The following is a 25,877-nucleotide window of genomic DNA, read 5'->3' as shown; positions in this document are numbered from 1 at the left end:
GTTCAACCACAGTTTTGAAAAAAGCAGATGGACGCAAATAAAAATCCCCGGAACTCAGACTGGACTGCTCAAGTTAGAGGTTTTCTGTGATGATGTGAAGTAGACTACACCAAAATATGCGTAAATATTGAAAATAAGTTTTATACTCCCTCGTGTATTATACCGCATATTCCTACCAACTGGAGTAAGAGTCCAACATAACTTCTTATCTTTTACAAAGGCTTTAGACCCACCTGCCTAGAGGACATTTCAACCAATCCTTGTGTTGCCCCATCCTTCATTGTTAATGTGCCGCAAACCTTCACCCCATCCCTTCATCCCATCCCTTCATACCCTCGCTGCCTACCACCTCCCTCATCTTTGACCTTCTCTGACCTAATCTAGAGCAGTGTGTATCATCGGTGCGAATACTACTAACGCTCACCAGGGCAATATGAAAGGTTATATAAACAAAGAAGGTTAGTAAAGGATCACTATCACAGAATGTGCTGATTCTTCCTTTGGCCTCCCTGTGGCACTGATGAAGGTTTTGCATAATGTTTTATAAAACGTGTGCTTAAGTTGAGGTTTAAAAAATTATGTTCCATCTAGCCACTGCCTAAAGGGCTGAACCATCAGTGATATTTTTTCCTTGAACAATCGTTTAAATCTTAAGCTGTTATTTGCATATTGGCATCAGCTGTTTCTCAAGTGCTTTGAACTCTAAATTTGCACTGAATGTATTACCTATACTATTAATAATTTGCTGAAAACGTAGTCCACCGTTCTCCACTACAAAAGGTTATCACTCAAACTTATTGTTCAAGATAGCTTTTGACCAACTGCCATATCAACCTGTTAAGATAGATCTCTGTCTGAGTGGCTGAATTGCCACCTATTGCGTCATGCGTTACTAGATGTCTAGCTATCTGGTTTCAGCCTTGGCAGAAGTGGAAAGTTCCCAGGTTTGTTTCCAGAATGTTATGTCCATAGGTAAAGGCAAAAGAGTTTAGGTATTTGGTGTGGTATCTTGGATGGTAAAAGTCAATGGTACCACATAAAAGTATGCATCCATTCCTCCAGTCTTTGCTGACAGTCCTGGCCTTTGAATATGCGGGAAACATACCACGTGTGAGTTAACCTAAGGTCCGTGACAATTTTGAATTTGAACTCATGGGAGGATTTAGCAGGTAGGTTAAGAGGTTTCCAGCTTGATTTAATTGATGACAAAAATTGAGTAGGAAGCAAACTGTTGATTGTCAATTGGGCTGGTCTATGTACGGTCTGTTATGTGACTATTCTTCAGTTGGCACCAGTGCTTAATTTGAGCAGGTGCTTTCAGGTGCTCAGCACCGGCACTACTTTCACAGGGCTGGGGCTACGATTTCTGGTCCTGCAGGTGATGATCTCAATATTAATTGCCCAATTTAAAATAAAAAGAACCACATATATTGCATGGTGATGGGCTGGTATGTTTTGATAGGGAGGCATACATCTGTTCAGGCAGGCATGATTGTGTATCATCACTTTAGTGATGATGCTGTCACGCCGGTTATGAATCCAAGAAGTCATCACTAACGAATGGCTTGCATTCTATTCCCCGAGTCTGCTGCGCCCTGCCACTGCCTGGGCCTAAGCCTCCCATTGGATAATTGTAGTGGGGGCCTTCAGCCCTGCATTGCTACTATCCTCAATGTGCTTGAAGTGCACCGCAACGTTTGTGCGCTATGGAGTCCCCTGCAGTTTCCGTGCGCTGCCCCCAAGCATGCTAATTGCGGAGTGTGCTTGAGCCCAGTACGTGCAACAGCCATACTCATGTCTCACAGGCATTGCAGCATTACGGTTGGGGACAGTGCTTTTGCTGTAGCAGGCAGGTCACAGCAAGCTGAGCAGTGGATGCCTATGCCGTCGTCATAACTGGACCGAACTAATTACAGGCTGCACTAGCAGTGACATGACCTGCTGTGCTCAAGCAGCCTCCTGACCTGCAACAAACCCAGTCAGACCGCACTGATTAATAGGTTCCAAAAAAGCATTTTCATTTGGTGTACATTTTGTTTTCGCACTCATCTGTCGGTGTAGGTAAAGAAGTAAAACGCATGTCTTATGGGACAGACAGCACAGCATGGTTACAGGATAGAGACTGAGGCAGTGCAGGTGTTAAAAGTTGGGCACACCAGAGGTAGAAGTGAGCTGTAGCCTCCTCGGCAGCATTTTCAGCCCGGCACTTCATTTTGTTTTTTTTTACATATTAAGCACCTTATCTTTCAAGGTATAATTCTCTGAGGCACTTTCTTGGTATCATGTTTCATCTAAATGATATGGATGTCCTATATTGTTTTTTTCTGTGAAGACCCATTTTTAATGTATGGGATGACACATAAGTACTAGATGAGTCGAAACATTGATGCTTTATGAAGACATAAATTGTTAGTACCAACACCCAGTTGAGATTTTACATGGTTTTGAATCCGCAATTCTAGGGTGGAAGCAAATGAAACGTAACCAAGCTCTCTACTAATATCTTCTAAAGCACTTTTTTATACACCACACAAGCACTCATTTGTCACATTTCTTTACACAGGAACATCCTCTCCTAAGTCAAATTTATTGTCGCATATAAGAATTATTTAATGCTTTGAATCATACAGAAATATAAAGGTATCATATACATCTTATGAACAAATCACGAGCCCAATGTGATTCATTGACAAAGAAGTTCTTCTGTATGATAGGGGATCGGTATGCACCCTCTTTGTGAAGAATATTTAAGAAAATATGTTAGAAGAATTCCAACAGAACCACGTGTGGTGAAACTGATTATTTACCCACGTTTTGAGCACAGGGTTCTCCCATTAGATTTCCATATGCCAGTCCTGTAGGGCAAACCTCCCAGTCCTACATGTGGCCACAATATCTTTCTGTTGTTAAAATATTAGTATTTATTCCAGCAGCACTTCTGATGTGTTCAATATTTAAGTGCAGTACTGTTTCTGAATAGAAGCACGTTTATATGTTGTTACTTTGATGAAAAGTTTACTACATTTTGATCCCACTGCACTGTTCACTGTCAAGCAGACTTCTATAAGTCACCTGAGTTGCCCTAGCTTGATACTAGTTCCCCTCATTTGAAGAGGCAGAATCCCCCTATTGATCAGAGCCAGTTGATCAGAGTTGTAACCATTTATAAGTCCATAGTTTCCCCAAACTGTCAAAAATTGTGACGAAAATTAGAAAATGGCCAGGAGCATGGTAAGTTGATGCATACACAGAGACGTCATTTATGGATTGCATGGGATACTAATTCAAGTCCCCATTCTTTTTCTAGTAGCAGCTGTATCTGCATTTTCAACTCCACAATCCTCAATTTTCATGGACAAACAATCAAGGTTCATGGAAAGACACTTGGGTGCACCATATATTTACAGCAGAAACGATCAAATAAATATTATTTTTGTAATGTACGTACAGTGCACATTTTGATAGACATACATTTTTCACTGTAGAGGTATAATACTGTAAGGGGCTGTTGCAGACCTTACTGAACTGAATCATTCTATGAGCCTTTCTTCATTACTGTTTCTAACTTGCTCATGACTATAGTCACTATTTTAGGCAGTTATGCTTAAAATGCATTTTAAAGCCATATTTGTATAAAGCTTTCACCGTTGGGGAGTGAAAATACCTCCAGGTCTAGCCAGCGCTATAAAAAACTCATTAAATACATAAATAAATAAAATCATATTGCTTAGCCATACCTCTGATTTGCAAAACGTGGCTTGCTCACACAAATAGCTCACTCAGGGCCCTATGATAAAAGTGAAACAACATCAGTGCCAAGACAGCGAGAGGGTAAAATGCCATGTTGTCTATACCACATACTCCCTTCTAGCACCAGCTTATTGAGTAGTTCCATAAAAGTAAGTGTTTCATAGAGACATGTTTGAGTAGGTTCCCTCATTATGCAGCACTGCTTATCAAATTGAAACTGTTACAGGTCACCATTGGTTCACGTATTACAATTGTATCCGTGTGCGGGGACCTAATCTCCCTTAACTGCTCATCCAACCAGTACATTCTTCTGAGTTTTAAAGAAAGTGTGGCAGCTTCTTTTGAGGGACATTCAGCAGGTTTTTCCCAGTTGGCTTCTCCTCTTCAGCTTCCCGATTAATCAGGAATGTCTCACCATCTGGTGGCCCACCTCAGCTTGGCATGCAATAGACTTTCCTGCATTTTCCAGTAAATCGATGATGAGCCATTTTGTTTAAACAAATCTACCTGACTCCAGTGGCTTTCTGGAATATTATTTGTTAACCTGAAAACATCTTTATCACTTTATTTAAATTTTATGGCATGACACGGAGGCCAATATTATGCAAATCTCCTTTATTGCGTAGCTCACAGCAGCAACAATGAGAGATCTAGAACTTGAATGAACATTCCAATAGAGAGGATATAGTCCATGAACACACAGTAGACTTCCTTCTTTGTTGCTGCTGCTCACAAGATAAGTACCTTAGATTTACTCTCTGCACTGTAATTGTCTGTGCCTTTCTATTTGTTTTGGATTGGGCTGAGGGAGGCTGTATTGAGTGTGTTTTGTCACCCTCCTCCTCCCCTCCCCTTAATCAGCAGCTTATTTTGACTACCTTTGTGCTTTTGCGCTTTTCCGTCTATTTATTTCCCCCTGGGCAATCCTGTGCCCTTCTACTTATGTTTTCTCGTCGTTCTCATCGTGGTCTTTGAGGCATTGCACTGATTCCTTCCGTTCTGGGACGGAGGCGGCGGACGGAGGTTTTTTCCCCCCAACCCGCTCCCTCTCCCTCTCCCTTTCTCTCCCTCTCGGCTCCTTAAGGCCGAGCGGTTCTTTCTCTCTCTCTTTCTTGCGGGGCCTGCGTCTTCGGGACACCGGCCCCTAAAATTCCCTTATAGCCGAGCGGTTCTTATAGCCGAGGGCGTCTTTTGAAACGCCGCCCTCGCGGTCACCGCTCCTATATGCGTCTTCGACACGCGTCTCCATGGCAGCGCTGCGGCCTCTCTCCTACACGGAGCCGCGCTGCGTTGCCATGGGGACCGAGCCTCGCATGCCGAAAATAAAATAAAATCGAGCTGAACTTCGTTACACACGAAGCCCAGCTTACCGCGTCTCCTCGCACGGCTATTCCCACGCTGAATTACCGAGTTTCCTCTCGCTTCCCCTCTCACGCTGGCAGACCTCTGGCAATCCTCTTGTGTCGTCCTAGATTAAAAAAAAAAAAAAAAAAAAAAGAGGAAATCACAAACACTGAAGAAGGACTTAAGGGGCATAACTCAGAATACACCAATCAAAACAGAAAAAGGACTACTACAAGCCTAATACAAGACTCTCATGAATTAAAGGAAAGACCCTACCTAACACACCTGTTGTCATGACTACATAGCATCCATTTTGTCCCCAACATTCCTGCATTGTCAGTTGGTTGTCCTTTACTAGGTGTCCCTTTGGAGCTCACCCTTTCGCTATGCCTTCTGACCCTTCTCCTTCCTCCATGGAGGATAAATTGGAGGGCCTTATCAGCAAAACTATAGATAGGGTAATGGGATCTCTTGATGACACCATTAACAAAAAATTAGAAACCCTGGCAAAATCAGGCTGGCCACCTATGACCACCCGAGGGGATCCTACTGAGGCCTCAACGAGCCAGAGAAAAAGACAAACTACTCCAAATCCACCTGAAAATGCTAAAAAAAACAAAAGCTCTAAGCCCATGTTTTTGAATTCACGCTCTGGCGGTGATAATGCTGGTGCCCCGGGCACACTGGATGGGCAGTTCAGAGGCCCTAGCCTTCCTATCCCCATTGATAGCGACGACGGAGTCGAAGACGAAATTGACCTGTCTTGCTCCTCAGAGTTTAACTCCGATGAAGAAGAAGGCGAAATTAGAAACTTATCTAGTGAGGCATCAGGGGCCTCGGGGTCAAAGATGGGAATACTTGACCCCTTTGGGGAACAGATGTTTGATCCGCTCCTCATTAAACATCACTCTCTCCAGAGTGGACCCCGTCCCAACATATTAGCGAATATCTGTCCTTTTGGCTCCGCAAAGAAATGCCAAAGGAGGTCAGGGCCCGCCTCAGATCTGAATGCCCCCGCCCCTCCCTCCCCGACAAAATAGCCATGACCCCTGAACTAGATAGTAAAGTAGTGGCATTCATTGCCAAGACGGGGAAAGACCCGAGGAGGGGGCTTGACAAAGGACTCAAGTCCTGCCAAGATAGACTGCTGGATATTACAGGCCCGTTGACCAAGATGTTTGAAATGGCTGAAGGAGCCTATGTTTCTCATTCTCCCATCGACCCGAAGGAACTGCGACAATGGACGCAAAGGGCTATATGCCTCCTGGGCAATGCAAACACTGCTCTTTCTAACGAAAGGCGTAAAAGTGTGCTTCTCAAGATTGATCCCAAGCTAGTTGAGCTATCTAACAAAGAAGGTGGTGCTTCCTCCCAAGGTCTCCTTTTCGGAGAAGAATTCTTTAGGGATATGGCCAAATATGTAGGAGTCTTTAACTCCATCCAAAAATCTTAGAAGGATATAAAGAGGGTTTTCAATAACAGAGGTGTTTTTTCCCGGGCCGGGAGGATGCGGGGTCGATTCCCCGGCCGTGGAAATGGCTCAACAAGACCCTTTGGAGGACGAGGAGGAAGGTCCTTTCAGTCCGGTTATGGCTTCCAGTCATCCTGCTTTCCCCAAAGACAACGATCCAGAGGAAGAGGATTTAGAGCTGAAAGGAAAACGAGACCCTTCTCTACCGGTAAGATCTCCCGAAGACCCTTCAGATACCCCTATAAAGGTGGGCGGTAGACTAGCCCTTTTCTCTGGGAATTGGACCTTAGTGAGTCAGGATCCTTGGGTGCTAGACACCGTCAGGGGATACAAAATAGAGTTTGTAGATTCTCCCGTCCAGAAGAGACTCCCCCAAGAAATACGTTTCTCGCAAAGAGACTCTGCCTTAGTACCCCAAGAAGTAAAATACCTTTTTTTTCAAAGGGTGCAATACGAGAGGGGGAAGAGATTGGCTTTATCAGCAACGTCTTCCTGGTAGAGAAAAAAGACAAAAAAATGAGACCTGTCATAAATCTCAAAGATCTGAACCAGTGGGTGGTCTTCAGACACTTCAAAATGGAGGGAATCCATCTTCTCAGAGATGTTTTGAGAAAAGGCGACTGGCTTACTCGCCTGGATCTCAAAGACGCATATTTGACTATCCCGATCTGGCCCCCTCACCAAAAATTTCTTCAATTCTTCTGGGAGGGAAAACTTTGGCAGTTCTGCAGCCTTCCCTTCGGTCTTTCTTCGGCCCCTTGGTGTTTCACCAAGGTTCTTCGTCCCATAGCAGCTTGGCTAAGGAACAAAGGGGTCAGATTGATTCTTTATCTCGGCGACATCCTGATAATGGCCGAATCCAAAAAGGTCGCTTCTCAGCACACTACCCTTGCCATAAATCTTCTGCAACATTTAGGGTTCGTGATAAACACGAAGAAATCCTCTACGTCCCCAACCCAAGTCACTCAGTTCTTGGGCTTTTCAGTAAATACTCTCCAAGCGGAGCTGAAACTTCCTGGCGACAAACTCAGGAAACTCAGGAAAGAGTTGAGGAAAGTGCTAAAGATCCGCTCCTTTCCTCTAAGGACCCTAGCAAGGATACTGGGTCTACTGTCCTCAACTATCCAGGCAATTTATCCAGGTCCCCTTCATTATCGGGCGCTTCAGAGGCTCAAAGCCAAAGCCCTCAGATTAAATCCATCTTATTCTCAAATGGTCTCCCTGGACACAGACTCCAAGAAAAAGATCATATGGTGGTTGAAGAATGCAGAAGCCTGGAACGGCAGAGCAATCTTCGGAGAAGAACCAGACCTAGTCATTCACTCGGATGCGAGCCTGGAGGGTTGGGGCGCGACCTGCGGCGACTCCTCGACCGGAGGACTTTGGACCCCACAGGTGAAGGATCTACATATCAACTGCCTGGAACTTCTGGCAGGATCCTTTGCTATCCAGAGTTTTACCAAGGATCTGATGAAATGCTCGGTCATGCTTCGCATGGACAACGTATCCGCTGTGAGATACGTGAACAAAATGGGCGGCCCTCATTCCAAGGGCCTCTCGGACCTAGCCAAGAACTTTTGGGCCTACTGCCTCAACAAGGGCATTTCGGTCGTTGCCGAACATATTCCGGGGTTGAACAATGGGGTAGCAGACTGGTTCTCCAGGAACTATGTAGATTCGAGCAACTGGAGACTAGACAGGAACATTTTTCTTGCGATTCAATCTCGGTGGGGTCCCTTCGGAATAGACCTTTTTGCGGACCGCCTCAATACTCAGTTGCCCAAATTTTTCAGCTGGAGACCGGATCCTCTGGCTTTGGCAATAGACACCTTTTTTCAGAACTGGCTTGGTCTGAGACCTTATGCATTCCCACCTTTTGCCATGCTTCCTCGCCTCCTCATTCAAGTCCGGAGGGACAAAGAATCCATAGTAGTAATATCTCCTCTCTGGAGTTCCCAAGCGTGGTTCCCCATCTTTCTGGAAATGAGTGTGGATTTTCCAATCCTCATCCCCTTTTTCGAAGACCTACTGGTAGGACCTCACGGAGAATGCCATCCACTTCTTCTTCAGGGCACCCTGTGTCTGATGGCCTGGAAGATTTCAGGAGACAGTGGCAGATCCCTGGACCTTCGGAAGACGCTTTCAGGCTCATGTCAGAATCATGGGCCCCCGGTACCAGAAAAGCATATAGATTGGCTTGGCGCAAATGGGTTTGCTGGTGCCTTCGACGGGGTTACGATCCCGTTTCAGCTGATATAGTTCAAGTACTTAACTTCTTAACTGAAATCTTCGCTTCGGGTCTGGCTTATCGGACCGTTAACGTTTATAGATCGGCTATTGCTGCAGGTCACTGCTTGCTGGATGGCTCTTCGGTAGGCCAGAATCTTCTGACCAAAAAACGTATGAGGAGTATGCACGTTTTGAATCCTCCTACCAAAATACTCCGCTCTCTGGGACGTGAGAGACGTCCTCAGACTTCTTTCCTCCTGGGGCGACAACTCCTCTCTCTCTTTAAAGAAATTGTCCTTTAAACTAACTGTTTTACTTTGCCTTGTCTCCTTCAGACGTACATCAGATGTTAAGGCCTTAGATGTCTCTAATAGAGCTTTTCAACCTGAGGGTGTTTGCTTTTTCATTAAAAGACGGACTAAAACCATGTCATCCTCTGTTTTCTATCCCTTTTTCCCTCAAAATGAGATCTTGTGTGTGGTACGATGCCTTTTGGAATACGAGAAAAGGAACTTAGGTCTAAGGGGTTCTGTAGATCAATTAATCATTTCCCACAGGTTCCCTCATAGAGCTGTTTCCTCTCCCACCTTGGCTAGATGGGTTAAAGATGTCATGAAAGAAGCTGGAATTGATATTTCAATTTTCGGAGCTCACTCCCTTAGAGGTGCTTCAGCTTCAAAAGCTTTTATTTTGGGTGGTGGCCTTCAGGATATCCTTAGGGCTGCAGATTGGTCGAATTAATGTATCTTCAAAAGATGTTACTTTAAACCGGTTTCAAATGTCATTGATAATGTTTTGAACACACTTTGAACTTGCATAATATTGGCCTCAGTGTCATGCCATAAAATTTAGATTTTTCACAGCCTGCTGGGCAGAAAATCAGGATTTTATTAAGGACACGGAGGCTAAGATTATCCCACCTCTTTTATTCCCACCCTAGGAATGTTTATTACCTTTTTGCTCTTCTTCTTTTTCAGATTAATTCCTTCAAAAGAAGACTCGGATGAATTCTCTATGGTTTTACGTTGGATTCAGAGTCTTCTAAGTTATTCCTGAGGTTATCTTGTTCGCTTACAAAGAAGGAAGTCTACTGTGTGTTCATGGACTATATCCTCTCTATTGGAATGTTCATTAAAGTTCTAGAACTCTCATTGTTGCTGCTGTGAGCTACGCAATAAAGGAGATTTGCATAATCTTAGCCTCCGTGTCCTTAATAAAATCCAGATTTTCTGCCCAGCAGGCTGTGAAAAATCTAAATTATCTTCCGATGACTCGGACTAGAAAGATCTTCCTACCACCTGCACCAAGGGGCTAAGACCAATCTGACTCAAGAGCCAGACCAAAAGATAGTGCTGCCACTTCTTTGAAGAGCAAAGAATACTGTAGCACAGTGTTTCCCAAACTGTGGGTTGTGAAAGTCCAAGCAATAGATAAAGATACCTTTACATTTTGCATTTATCTCTTTACATTTGCAATGCTTTAATGACAGAGGTCAAATGTCAAGCTATGTCTTTTAACAAATTGCTGTTTTATATTGTTTTAACTTTGGGGTTGGTGTTTACAAACTACTCTCACTTTGTAGTCAAAGAAAGTATATTCAAGTGAATTATCGGACAGTCCTACTGGAGTACAGAGTGTGTGAAAGGAAAGGCTGTAGGATGTTATTTTTTTGGAAAGCAGAACAAAATATAGATACTGTTAACAAAACAAATCAAGAGACTTTTCTTGTCGATGCACAAATGAGAAGTATTCACTAAAACTGATTTTCCACACTTGATAATTTGTGTGCAGTATAGTTTTATCAGTAAAACTGTATGTGTGGAAATTTAGTGTCCATTTCAGTGAAAAATTTGCTGTCTGTAAATGACCGTGCGATACCACATGATGCCTTAGTTACATTAAAAAATAACCCGCCTCATGTCCCTTAAAGCTAATTAGGTTGCGAAAGTTTGTCATGCTAAAAAAGTAGAGGTTCTAAAAAGTTTGGGAAGCACTGCAGTAGTATATCATTGTAGAGAACTTCTAGTTGGACTAACTGCAGGTCGTATTTAAAGCACTCTATTTTGCAGGATTAGTGTCGGTACTCATGCTGTATTTGCTAATGACATTGGAAATCTGAAATATTAGCTGCTGTATTTTGACAGAGAGGCTGTTGTATCACCTACTTTGGTGATTTTCTGCTCATCCTGATGAATTACCACTAAAATTGATCACTTTATTGATCAGAAGAGGTTGATGTAGTTCCTTTATCGAAACTCTGTGGCTATCTGAGTATCTTTGAATTTTTCTGCTGTTGTTATTTCTCTGAATGGTCTTTTCCAGGTGAAACCGTAAACTACTGTATTCTTCTCCTGTTACCCCAAGTGTTGGGCGTTTCACAGATAGATTTATGAAATATATGTGGCTGTAACATAGCGCAATAATTGTTTAAAAAAAATCTTTCAGCCATGCTGCACAGCAACCACACTGCTGTATAAGACGTATAAAAACATTGGCAAAGTCAGTACCTCATGTAGGTGAGACCTGTTGACTTTGATGCTGCTTGTTTAATTTGGATTCTTGCAGATTTTTTTTTTAGACTACTACTTTCAACCCTAATCGGTCTAATTCACTGAATTTGATCTAAAGTGTTTGGAAGATTATACATAGTTTGGATTTTTCATATTTGCCTTTTTTGCAAATATATCAACAATGTTACTGAAACAGTTTAGAGATGTTGCTATAAAGGAGACACTCTCAGCCTGTGAATAGTTAATTCAGAACATGAGTACTCATAATCCAAAACGATGAAGTCTCCACAATCTGTAGTATAACGCTGCCGTGTTATCTCCAATACAAAAAAAAATAATTGGGGTTCGCTTGGGAAGTAGATAGCAGAATGCAGATCATAGTTGTCTAACTATTTAGAAAAGCCCATGCCGGTGTTAAAGTAGGGATAACATTAAATAAATACATTTTATATTTTCTTTTCCCACAGCCTTGCTTTGTAACCGCACACCCTAAGATAGCTCGCCAATTGGTTCCCAGCAATACAAGTATGTAAAATGTCAACAAGCTGTTATCCAGATTCGGAGTCCCACCTCAGAGCTCCACTTCCTTTAAGTGTTTGGGCGCATTGGTAATGTTGTGCTGAAGGCATTGTAGTTGGTTAAGTGATGTGGTTAGTATACTTAAGGCTCCCAAATGATTTTGAAATGGAAGCACGTGCCCTGGCGAAATCTGGACTCTGCCAAACCATTCACGTTTTGCCATCCCTTTACCAAATAATTAACTGCCATGAAGTACGCAAAAGGAGTGAACAGATTATTAGTCTGCACACACCAGTATTGTCAAACACATAATAAGAGATAAGACTGCATTACCCCCTTTGGTCATCAATTAGCCATAGCTTATTTATTCAAACAGCCATAAACTTCAAGTCATGATACGCTTTATTTGATTTAAAAATGTCAAATCATAAAAGAATACATAGCAATAAGCATAAGATAATTAGTTCATGTAATCACAATTTAACAGACCTATATAAAACATGAGAAATATTAGGTGCAGTCAGTTGTCAACCTGAACTTGAGCATTAAACTTTGGGGCATTACATTTGAAGGATAAATATATAATAGATGTAGTACAAAAGATAACAGAATGCCTCACGAGTCACACAATAGAATACCATGAAAATTCTTAACAAACATATGTAATGTTTTAAACCTCTTATATTCTAACATTTTTTTAAAACATGCATATATTTAAAAACACATAAATCAATACAATGTACTTTAAATAAGGAGAAGATACTACAAGACACCAAAATTAGTCTTTCTATGACCCCACCTCTACTTATTACGTCAGTGAATGTTCCCAATTCCAATAATAGCAATTGAAGACACCCATTGCACTATAGATGGTGGCTTTAAATTCTGTTGGCATGTTTTGGTGGAAACGGTATGTAACAACCTCCTTCTTTTGGACTGATGTATAAATTTCACTTTCCCAATGTAATTTCATATAACTTCTACTGGAAGTATAACCACTGTTGGCAATGGGCAACTTATTGTTCATTTTGCTCCACCTAGGGTGGAGCCGGGCTCCAAGTGTTCCTTTTCCTGAAGCTTCTAGTGTTTTATAAAGTATTAAGTTTCTAGTATCAATTTGCAAAATCTCAAGCCGGTGCTTAATTTCTATACAATTTTGCACCAACCTTTCTAACTGGTGCAGTCTCAACAAAAAGGCATAAAAATCAGTAATCCACTTCACGTAGCATCACATCCTCATTATTGTACGTCTGTAAGCAACATATGCATTGGAAATTCATTAGCGCAACTTGTTTATATGTGTTTGTTGCCTTATAAATGTTTTCTTAATCTCACGTTTTAAAGCATGCTTTTACAATGCTTCTACTACACTTGTCTCTGTTTCATGTATCACTGTGTCTAACATGTGCAACATGCACTTTTAACCTTTCAAGTCTCCTGTGTATGAATGCGTTGCGTATTATGATTTCTAAAATCATAGATGATGCTAGATCAGTGGTGATGGAGGAACATGACGGAGTAGTCCTAGTCTATCTTGTCTATCTAGTCTATCTTGCACCTTCCTTTTATCCATTAAAATCTGCGTAAGGAGGGAGCCTATTTTGTTCACTTTGGGCATCCTGTCGGTGGTGGTGTATATTTTCTATATGCTTTCTGCAGGTAATTGCTGTACAGTGTGCATCTGGTTCCTGTACCTGCATGGTGTAGAGTTTATGTAACTAAAATGACTAATGATGCATTTATGGAGTGAACGGACTTTGACTATGCGTAGCTTTATCGCACTTAATGCTTCAGTAAACATCACTAATCATAAAATGAGTGAGCTGCCTGAGAAAATTGCCAACATGTTATTAGTGCCTTCGTACGCACACCACCTGCATATTATTACTTCTATTATAATTACAGTTGTATTACTACCCTGCAATAATATGCAATTTGGCTGTGGTTTCTTTGTTTATGATCTTTAAAAGCAAATCATAAACCGAGTCAACAAGGACGTAGCATAGAACGGGAGAAAGGTGGGATGAAAGATGACCAGGAATGTGACCAGGAAGTTTAGTAGGGAGGAAGTTATCTGTGCAACCTTCAGCGTGGTTGAGGTTTGTGGTACTGAAATGTTGGATTTTTAGATAATCGACTTTATATGTTTAGCATAACAAAATATGAATACATTAAATTGGTTTTATAGAGACCAACTAAGTCTAATAGAAGCCAGTATGCAGTTCAAAGGAACAACTAGTATCATCCTGAGTGTTTGCCATTATTGTTCCGTTAAGGTCCAGGCATTTTTCTACTGGCTGTCGAATGGGGTTGAAATCATTTGTAACTGATCATTTAGAGTTTTCAACAGGGGATGTTAAGCTTGTTATATGTGTTTGTACTTGTTTTGCCTCGATTTTTTGAAATCCAAAAGCATTGTCTTTTTTGGTTCAGATGATATTTGTTCGTCTGAAATATAATTTTCTGTTCATGTATCCAAAAGATGTTTCCCAAGTGAGTCTAAATAGTGTTTGCTATTTAGATTCAAGTGGAATGAGAGCAGGAGAAGAGTCCTTTTGTTTCCTGTAGATGACATCTTGACTCCTTGACGCATAGGAAAACGAAACCCTGGGACTCCAGCCTGTGATATGGATAGATTTGAAAATGTCTTAATGGTCTTAAATTATTGGAAAAACCTGCTTATCAGTTATACAAACATTGACAAGGACATGTGGAATTGGTATTGTACAAATGAACAGTCATCAGTTTTTTATGAAAGAAGTGGGAAGGAGTTGAGTTTTGGTTGGAATCTACTTTGTAATTATTATGCTTAGCTGGTGTTTGGTCGTGTAACATTTACCTGATATGTGCTGTACTAGAGTCTCTTCGGTGGGAAAGGGATTTCCTAAGAAGGTCTAATACATGGACTCCATAGGATTGGCTGCAGTTGTCTTTGGGCGGGCACTAGGTGTTGAGAGGATGGTTCTAGACTGATCGAATAGTGCTTTAGAGTTTTCTGTGATGATGGGTAGACAGAGAAGTGGGAACATTGAGGAGATTTGTAAATGGTCAGCAAGGGCTAGGAAGTCCATCCCTACTTAGTCAGGCATGCGACGGATTGGGGGCGGGGATGATAGGGCTTGATGGATTACCAGAAGTCGTAAATCTTGGGCAATAAGTTAGATCTCGAGAATCCTTCTGAGGCGCAAATTGTTAATGATGGACTAGAAGTGAGTAGAAGAAACATTGAACAATCAGCCGCACCCGCACACATCTTTTTAAAATTTAGTCAGAACAGCAGTCATGGTGGGTCTCGCTGTGTTTTCTTAAGGGCTGAAAATTTGTTGACAACGTAAACTGGTTTCCTTTCTCTCAGACCTGGCTGGTAATGTAGTTACGTGAGAATGGTTTATAGATGGCCCCACTGTCAGAAGCATTTGACTGGTGTAACTGCTTCGTTTTGTGTAGTTTTCGGTAAGTGGGGTTTGTATTTTTGATGCCAAGAGAGTTGGAGTTACAGTAGTCTAGTCTAACTTGGAAAGAACTAGGTCTTTGGTGGCAGTGAAAGGTCGTGATGCTGATGATTCTCTGAGTTAACTCAGAAGGTGTGCTTTAGTAGGCCAGTGGAGTTTTTGATACATGAAGAGAATGAGTTTGGGGATTGAATGATTCAGAAGGATGTTGTTGCTGATTTGTTGCAAAAAAATGAATTGCGGTCTGTTTTCGTTCATCGCTTGGGTTTCCAATAATTTTCTATCAAGATACAAATGTAGGAAGTTGGTCTTTTGTGTTTGTGTCCTGCACGATCTCTGCCTTCCCCTCCTCTGAAGAAGCCGGGAGTGAAGAGGGCTACACAATCCACCACATTTATATGGTCCTTCGTTGGCCAGAATTGTTAGATCTGATGAGATACCTATTGGATCCTCAAAGTTTCTGTGCAGTACTAGACACTTGTTTATCAGTTACAGTCATTTTGTCCGTACTTCCAAAAAGTTTTTTGGGGGCATGAAGGAAAAACTGTAAACCTGTTCGTTTTTTTATTCTTTGTGAGACGGGAGATTTTTTGTATGCTTTACCCAATCCTGTGAAATCTCCTTTCTATTTGGGTCATTAAGTAATTAAGTCAGTGTTGTTATAATTGATAGAAAGTTAACTATGTTCTTTGGATTTCAATGAGTTCTCAAAGAAACGATTTTCCTTAACATATCCTGTTTTTCAATTCCATCACAGAGGCCCTTTTCATTAGTGATTTCGTGAGACCCATTGCGTGTATCAATCTTTTGGCTACCTGTTTCTCCAATGAAAAACATACGATTTTAAAAGAATGACCTGTGGTGATGCGTGTAAGATCTATATTAATAATTATCTTCCTGTAGCTAAAGCAAGCAATCTCATTTACGTTCTGTGTGCCTATTTAATAAAAGGATTAACCACGTGCAATAATGTAGCGAGGTAAGTTTGCTAGTGGTCTCAGATAATGATTCAAATTTAACTCTCACGCAGTTAAGACATGTTGGTAGCATGACTACAGTAAGGCATTCCAATTCCAGGTGGAATTACCAATCTTATTTATGAAAGGGCAGCTCGCCATTTCGAAACAAAATCTAGAAAACAGAATGTAGTGTTAAGGATTGTAACACAGGTATCGGCAGGCTTTCTAACCATTGTTTTGGTGGGATCGGAGATCGATGACTTTCATCCGAGGCAGTGACTACTACACAAAGGTTTAAAATCAAGAAATGTAAACTGAGCCATCCTATAACATTGTACCTACATTCAGAATACTGAAAAATGTCCAGGACCTATCCCCCTGCCTTGTGGCTGTGACATGTACGTTATGACATCACTTTGTCTATGCAGGAATGGGCCGTATCACTGTATTGCCAGCACAGGAGGCCTAGAAATGGCCATACCTATATATCAGTTTACCAAACACTGATCTAATATGTCTGCAGGGTGCTGATGTTGCATTGTAAAAAAGGAGATATTATGTATGTTGTACTTCAACTATGTATAATGTCATTTATGTAGAACGTTCCGCCTTGAAGTTCCACAGCTGCCTTTCTCTTGAGGAACCTTCCACTGGTGTCAGTTGGAGTATCTCCTGTGAAATCATGACAGCAATGACTTCATGGATTTACAGCTTTACTAATCAATAGCTGTAAATTCTATCTGAGTTCCTGGGTATTGATTACCACACACTTAAAGCAAATATCGTGCTGTGTGGAAATAGAGTTAACTTCCGTCCTCATTTGAAGTATCTAGAACACAGTAAACCAGATTTCTCTCTACCTTATCTGTTCATTGCCTATTCCACGGTGGCCAGTGTTTTGATGCCCCTTCCATTCCCGAGCCTCCTTTGTTGTGTGAGCTCCTTGGTTTTCTAAGCTCTAGAAACTTTCTGCTTGGTGGTTTACTTGAGTTGGGCCTGAGTTGGAGAATCTCGTGTAAATGTATCTCTTATCTCTAGTACTGAGAAAGGTACCTACACTTTGAATTCTCTACATGGCATTAAATGGTCACCCATACTTTTTTAGCAAAATTATTTGTTGCGATCTTAAGCTTATAATCCGTTTCTGGTGTGGAAAACGTGGCAGTGTGCTATCAAATTAAAAACTTGAACAAGACTTTCGGATTAAGAGAACCCGAATCGCTATATACCATCCTCGTTCCGATTTTTGTTCTTTCAGTAGCAGCCTTTGACTCATTAAAAATACCTCTTTTCACCCCAAAACAGTATTTGGGAATTCTTGGATGCTTTCAACCGATGACTTGAGTAGAGCATTGAGTACTGCTCAAGTACCTGCCAATCAGGTAGCTTCTGGTTCACATTCACAGCCACAGATTTGTTTTTCGCAATATTTTACATTGATCATATCTATTTTATATACATGTTCTTATATTTGACTTTAAAATAAATAACATCTCTAACTCCACATGATGTTGTGTTACGTTATAAATATATATATTGGGCACAAATCACCCCATGTGGGGTATCTCTGCACAGGAGCCTTCTGACATCATGCCGCAGTCACCACAAAATCTATCCGTAAAACAATTCAGTTTTAAGCGATTTCCTTGAGGCGATTTGTACAGAAATGTAAATAAACAGGGAGGGAATTTCAGTAGAGAGGAGCTAAATAGGAGAACACAGTTCCCCCTGAGCGAGACTTTTTAATCAGGATTACAAGCAGCCTTTCCTCCCGGGAGCGAAGAGCCTTTTCAGGATTGCACAGGGTAAGCCTTGAGGACAAGTATTGTTGGTGCTTTCCCCATTAGGGCTTTGCGAGTCATACAACAGATCTTAAAGACAATCCTCTTATGAACAGGTAACCAATATAAAGATCATAAAAGAGGAGCAGATGAAGACCTCAGATGCATTGCAGATAAGGCAGGCTTTTGTATTTTACACCATCTGTAGTTATGTCACCAAGGGTTCATTCATAGAAGCAAGTAAAGCATTGCCATAATCCAAGCAACTCACCACTAAGGCTTGGACCACAGTCTTCCTGATTGACAAAGGAAGAAGTGTGAAGGCCTATCTTAACAAACATAACATTTGAAAACAAAGTCCTGCAGTTTTGTGGACCTTGGCTTCCATGGACAGGGACTGGTCCAGGATCACTCCAAGATTTTTAACAATCGTTTTCGAGATTGGAGCAATGCCAAGATCTTCTGGCCACCAGTTCGAGCCCTATAGGTTGGAAGTTTTTCCAAATAGCATGATCTCAGTTTTTCCCCGCATTCAATTGAAGGTAATTCTCTGTAATCTGCCCTGCTAAGGCTTTCAGACCATCTGCAAAACATTGGCATCACAGTCCAAGGAAATCAAAAGCTGGGTATCTATCCTGGCTAAAGGTGCCACATAAATATGAAATAGTGTAGGGCTCTAACACAGCTCTGGAAAACACTTTTATGCAGCAAAACAGTGCAGGATCTGTACGATCCCAGAGAAATGGTCTGAGTTCTATTAGTGAGGAAATCCTCAAACCAACTCCGAGCAGAACCACAGATGTCACAATCTCTAAACCATTCCAGAAGGTGGGAGTGTGACAGATAATCATAAAGGTCCAACCTCAAGTAGTGTGACACCATGTCGAACGCTGCGGATAGATCAAGTAGAACCAACATAATAGGTTTGTTGATGTCTAGACCACATCTAATGTGATCTGTAACAGCCCATAGAATGGATTAAGTACTGTGGCAAGGCCGAAACTCAAATTGGGAGGGATTTAGGAGATAATTAGCCTCTAGCTAGGCCATGAGTTGTGTTGATATGGCCTTTGAGCAGTTTACCCAACAGGGGGAGCAATGAGATGTAACTGCTCCATTGTCCCACTCGCCCGAGCGGTCTGCTGGTCTAGATCCTCACTATGGCAACCTCACTTACCTCCTCAAGCGGGACATTGTGCAGGTACCATGATACTGTAGAGTATATCAACTACCGGGACCGGTCCTGCCTTCTTCCTCATGAATAGTCATCTGTTGCGCCAATTGTCCAGTCTTGTAGGGAGGGTTGGTTAACTCCCTGGCGTGATTTTATTTGCTGCTTAGCCTTTTCTCTTGATGGATATGAAAGTTCATCCAGAGTCTATGAAGCCATATTTGACGTCTCAACCTCAAACATCACCTCTACAATATCTGCTTGAAGTCAAGATGGATTGAGAATGTAGTGCAATGATGCATTACACCATGGAATTTTGTGTTCTCACTGCATTGCCTCTGGTTCACTACGACCATAAAAAATAAACACAAATTTTTTAAATTGCGATATGCAGCAGCACTACAGCTGCGCAAGTTCACTAAGGCAAAACATTAGAGTCAGTCCTTCAGGTTGTGGTAGTAGATGTTTCCTCTCTCTTGAGCGAACAACCTTTGGAAAAGGACAGCTGTAAGAAAAGTCTTCCACAGAATATCAGATCATAATCTTGTCACAGTGGAAAAGGAAGTTTGACCCATGGGTTTCCTCTAGCAACCGATGGGCAGCAACCATCTTTTCTTTCTCGCCATGAACACAAGTTGGGACAACAATGTGAGTGCCGAAGCCAGCCCTGAGTGTTCAAATCTTTACGGTCTGATAGTGGCGTATAACGTATTTTTTTTGCTTCTGCTCACTCTGCCACACCAGAGTAAGTGCAGCTGTCCCTGCTCAGCTACATATGTTTACCTTGTGTTACATGTTGTATGCATGGTGGTGTGGTTGAAATACACCAAACTGGCACTACAAAAACCACTTCGCATAACTAAGTACATTCATAGAAGATGGCAGCACATCTTGGGCAGGGTTTGCGGGGCACTAAAGAACCCTCTCTTCAGGTTGTATCTCGATTCCTAGAGCACTACTGTTAGAAATTGGGTTCTAGTTGGCAGAGGAATTCACCCTGTCCAAGTAGGGACCACACTCCTAGTCCAGGTAAGCTAGATACACACAAAAAGACAACCTGTGGTCACCTACTGGTTGCTTGGCACAGAGCAGTTAGGCTTATCTAAAGATGCAATGTGTAAAGTGTTTGTGCAACACATACAGTAACACAATGAAAACACCACAAAAATACTCCACACAGTTTTAGAAAGAGAATAATTGTATTGATAAAACAAGACAAAAATGACAAAAATCCAATAAGCAGAAGCACAATTATGATTTTATATTGAAATGTCTTTAACGTTTTCAGACATTAAACAAAAGAACATATTGCAGTGTAATACAGTGATTTAAGTTCTGCATACAAAGACGTTTACAGATAGTATATTATTTGAAGTGTTTAAGTACGGAACAGTGGGGAAAGGAGTAGCCGTGCTACAAAGGTGCCCAAACATGAGTAATTTGTATCGCCCAAAGGGAGGCGTCAGAGGACACGGGCAAGAGGGGGGATAGGGTGTGGGAAAGTTCACAGCGCCATAAGGGCGGAAGAGTGTGTGAATCCGCTGTCTCAATCTTGCCCCCACACACTCACAGGCATGTCACATATTCTCACTACCACTGGCACATATATTTCTGGGGGATACAACCCAGCTACTTCGCCAGGTAGCCTGCAGGTTGGCCTTGTGTCCCATGAGGGAATCTATGCCAGCTCTGGGAAACCCCCATCTGAAACCTCTGCATCCTCCTCTGTCACCCCCACTCAGTCCACCACCTCAACCCACCTTGCATGATCTCTCTCTGCATGTTTATCCCTGTGGGCCCCTCAGAGGCGTATCCCCCTCCGCAACTGTCTATTCCCATATGTTGATTTCTCATCTATCATGAGTCTGAGTGCTGCCTGTGCCCAATAGATCTGAGTGCTGCCTTTGCCCAATGAATGGCTATAAGGCATCTGGCCAGTACCAAACCTTCGAGAGAGAATATGTTATTCATTTTACTTCCTTCTTTAGGGTGTAGTAGAAGGCCCCGGGGACGCTGTCGAATTGTCGGGGTCATCAAGTCTGTGTTTGCGTCCAGTGCAGTTGTGGATCCCTGCAACTCCATGTAACGTGGACAAATCCGACAGCAGACACACCACATTGCAAATATTCAGCTATGTGAGTTGGATAAATCCTGCTAAGTCGCTGTGGGGTTAGATACACCATGTGAAGGTAAAACAATTTTGTTACCTTGAACCTGGCATTACTTGCGGTCTCCCGAGTTGTGAATTTTTAAAAGAATAAATCAAAAATTAGTGCTTAGAAGCCAATAATGCTACCGGGTTACATGAGGTCGCCCTGGATCAGGACAAATCCAAAGTTCATGCCACCCACGATGGAAGGCAGTCCAACTACAGTGCTAACTCCGGTCCCACTGAGACAGTTCCTTGAATGGAGCAAAGCGTCTGCATCAAAGACTCGATGAGTCTGTGCTGATCGTGCAGGTGATCAAGAATCATTGAGCAGCACTGTTCATTGTCGCCGTGGAGTACATCGAAGCGATGTAGTAGATCGGTTCCTGTGTCAGCGTCTAAGGGCAATGAATTGGTTGCAAGAGGTGCAAAGTCATTACTGTGCCGATTGTGATTGGTCTGGACAGCAGAAATCACCTTTCACTGGCCCAGGACTGGATTAGCTCCTGTTGGCAGGGCAGGATTCCCAGATGACAGAGCACAGGTGGTTCTGCAGAGTTGAAGGAAGTATTTAATAGGCCTGAGACTTCAGAACAGGCGGCAAGCCAGCATGCCCTTAGAGTCCCTCTGGATTCAAGTGAGATGGGTCCAATCCTTATCCTCAGCAGGGCAGTGATCAGCAGGGCAGCTCAGCAAAGCAGAAAGCAGTTCCTTCAGATCAGCAGTCCGGTAAAGTGGCAATCCTTGTGGCACAGCAGTCTTTACTCCTGGCAGAGTTATTTACAGGTCCAGTAGTGTACTGTCTTGGTAGGGTCAGAGCCCCAGTACTTATACCCAAATGTGCTTTTGAAGTGGGGGTGACTTCAAAGTAGGCCCTTGAAATGTACAGGTCCCTATTTCATCCCAGGCCTGGCTCCAGGCTATTAGTAGGCAGTAATTAGCCCTTTGTGTGGGACACAGGACACTACCTATTCAGGTGTGTCGGCTCCCCCTCCCTCTTCCTACCCAGGAAGAGCTATCAATGTGCCCACCCTTCCGGTGTTTGTGGCAGTCTAGAGAGAAAGTGTAGTTGTCACCCTTCCCAGATGTGTATTGGAGACATGCTGCAGGCACACAGAGCAGTGAGAGTAGAGAAATGTCCACTTTCTAAAAATGGCATTTCCAAAATAATCGTGTTAAATCCATCTTTACCACTAAAGAGGATTTCTCATTGCTATTCCAAAGATATGCAACATGATGTAGCTACTCCTTTTTAATCAGGAATTACAGCTTTAATGTGTTTTAATGAATTTCCAATGCTAGCCCATCAGGGGAGTAGGACTTACAGTGGTGAAAAACAAATGTAGCTGTTTGTCACTACCAGGACATGTAAACTTAAATGTGCATGTGCTACCTTTTACTCACTCATCACCCTGCCCTTAGGGCTACCTAGGGCCTTCTTTAGGGGTGACGTGTAATAAAAGGGGAGTTCAAGGCTTGGCACGTGGTTTTAAATGCCACGTTTATGTGGCAGTAAACTGTACACACAGGTCTTGCAATGGCAGGCCTGAGACCAGTTTGAAAGGCTACTTGTTTGAATGGCACAACCTGTGTTTCTAGGCCCGCTAGTAGCATTTAGATTACAGGCCCTGGGTATATGTTATACCACTTTACAAGAGACTTATAAGTAAACTAAATATGCCAATCATGTATACACCAATGTCACCATGTTTAGGGGAGGAGCGCTTGCACTTTTAGCACTGGTAAAGTGCTCAGAGTCCTAAGCCAACAAAAAGATCTAGCAAAAAAGAGGAGGCAAGCAGGCAAAACGTTTGGGGGAAGACCACCCTAAGGATGACCGGTCTAACAACTACCTTGAGGATTACCTTTAAGCATCCTGTCACAATCACTGGCACCACTGCATTTTCGTAGAGATGTTTAGCCAAGAAAAATCTTTCCACCATTCCAGTACTGCTTTACATCGCCTCTATGTACATGTCTGCAGTCCTTCATGTACCGCTCCCTGTTGCTCCCAAAGTTAGGTTCTATCTGTATGAATACACATATACTATCAATACATTACAGTTGTAGATCTCCACAACCACCCTAGTCAGGCATTTGGACACCTTATATGTCAGTGGAAATGGCAATTCAGGCATGGATTAGAATGAAAATACCTTTCACTGTTGCTCACTGCAGATAGAGAGTAAATGCATTTAGGTAAAGGCACTCGTTGTCCGATTTCCTAAGACACACTATATTTGACGCCATAAAGACAAGCGGACTAAAACTAATATTTTAACGTTTTAAGTTAGTCGTTAAGTGCCGATTCTGTGTTACACAGGAAGAATTATTCTTTTCAACTTAAAATTAAATCAATGCTACTCTTGTGGTGGCTTGATTTGAAGATGCGCTGGTATTGTTATTCTTGCTGGTAACGATGAACTAGCCTTGATTGTGTAATGTGGCAATGACGTAAGGCAGTACTGCACATGTCCACACGATGGCTCTGCAGACCGCACAGAACAGCCGGACTCCGCATTGGTGAACGGTTTTAAATAGATTGGTGGATTACGTATACTTTATGCAGGGTTTGCGTTTGGCAAGGCTTCGGGGTTTGGCCTTCGGCCACCGGCTGACTTCCATTCCCTTGATTGGAATAACAAACACGTTATACTAATCTACTTTTTTTGCTGGAAGTATTAGGCGCGATCCATCTTAAGAAATGGTTTTACGCTCCCGTTGGATCTAGAGGAGGTTATTTTATGCAATACTGCAAAGGAAGGGAACCAAAGAAATGTATGAAGTGCTGGTAGTTCCCGGGACAATGCTGTAAGACCTTGCAGCAGCCGTGCGGTTGCGTGTGTCACATGCATACTTGGTGGCACTAAACATCATGGGACAATGACATTTAAATATCTTGGTACTACATTGTTAAAAGCACACTTTCATTTTCCGCGTCTCTATTTTTCAGTGTGTTTGTCAAGGTTTGAGATCAGAAACTAAAATGAGTCAAATCATATGAAATAAAATAAATCAGTGACAAGCAGAAATGCAAAAACAAGAGTATAGTTTAAAAGACGAAGCAAGTTAACCGTTTTGCATTTCAAGGTGGGAGAGGTGTGGCGCCGCGGCCAGGGCGACTGACGCTGGAATCTGGGGATCAGGGTTCGATCCCCGGCTCCGGCGGCAGGTTAGCCCAGCACCATGTGACTCTGGGCAATAGCTCGCTTAATCTTCCCGACGGCCCCCAGCGCCTAGAGACCCTTACGGGTGATTGTGCGCTTTACAAATGTGGATTATTTATTTATTTATTTATTTAAGGTGCAGAACAAATCTTGGGCTATTTATGCTCATCAAAGTTGGAATAATTTTGCACGAGAGCAATTATATTTATCATATCATATCAAAATCTTTATTTCGATCATAAAAGATCATAAAAGATGTACACAATATACAATAATCATTAAAATGGCATTAAAAAACTCGATAAGAACAGTGGATGAATATACTTATACAATACAAGTCTGAAAGCGAATGAGCCCAAATGCAAGGGAGGAAAAAGGAGTGCTCACAATGTTGTGGTGCCCTTGGTTATTCGCGTGCGTGCCAGCCACATTGCAGACAGGAATTTTGCCATGGCAAACACTGTTGGTGGAGATAAGTCCGTCTTTAATACTCTATAAGCCGGAGCATAAGTTCTGAAGCCCAAGTTTTTTAGGTGAGGGACCAACCAGTATCTCCTAATTTTGGTGTAGGCACCACAGAACAGAACCACATGTAAGTCATTCTCCAGTTTGAAAGCACAAGCCAGACACGTCCCTGTTTCCGATCCACCAACCCAGGCCTTTGTGAAGGACCTTAGAGGGAGAGACCCGTACCTCCATTGCAGGTAGAGCTTCCTTGTAAGCACCGGAGTCATGCCATCCAGGACACATTCGTGGCTATACGAGTCTTTGATTTTAATGAAGAGATCTGTTAGGGATCCCTCCCGAGTAGTATCCAGTGCTTTTTGGAGCATATAATTGTAAAACAGACTTGACAGTGCTTTTCTGGGCATCCTCATACATGCACTTTCGGGATCCGACCATAGGTCAGGCACTCCAAGAGTCTCACACATTCTCCTTATGTACTTCAGCCAGGGAGTTTTGGTGGCATTAGGTAGCTTGAGAAATTCCTGCAACTCCGATCTGTAGGTGGTGAGATCCTGGCTGCTCCAGAGGCGGCGCCAATAGATCAGAGGCTTGAGGCCCAGTTCTTCCGTAATAGGTCTCAAACCCAGGTCTAGTCTCAGTGGCAGAAGTGGAGTGCTAGGGGGGAGAGCCACCAACTGTCTGATGAATTTATTTTCTATACTTTGGATGGTATGTGTCGAGGTGTATCCCCACAACTCAGCTCCATAGGTAATTCCCCCCCGAGCCTGGGCTTTATAAATTTGAATGGCTGGTGCCAATGGACGAAGTGGGGATTTGCAGGCCATTCTCGTAATACCTCCCGCCCTCTGCGATAGTTTCATACTAGCTTTTGTTATATGGGTCAACCATGTAACATTTTGATTTAGGG

General features: G+C 42.4%; 1 protein-coding gene across 2 annotated transcripts in view; it reads left to right on the top strand.

Annotated features, from left to right (window-relative positions):
• The window catches only part of LMBR1 (limb development membrane protein 1), an 824,544-nt gene that overhangs the window by 450,874 nt on the left and 347,793 nt on the right, over positions 1–25,877 (top strand). The gene's annotated exons all lie outside the window — the stretch shown is intronic.

The sequence above is a fragment of the Lissotriton helveticus genome, chromosome 10 (genome assembly GCF_964261635.1).
Source record: "Lissotriton helveticus chromosome 10, aLisHel1.1, whole genome shotgun sequence".
In the NCBI taxonomy this organism is placed as follows: domain Eukaryota; kingdom Metazoa; phylum Chordata; class Amphibia; order Caudata; family Salamandridae; genus Lissotriton; species Lissotriton helveticus.
This window is presented reverse-complemented; position numbering and strand designations above follow the sequence as displayed.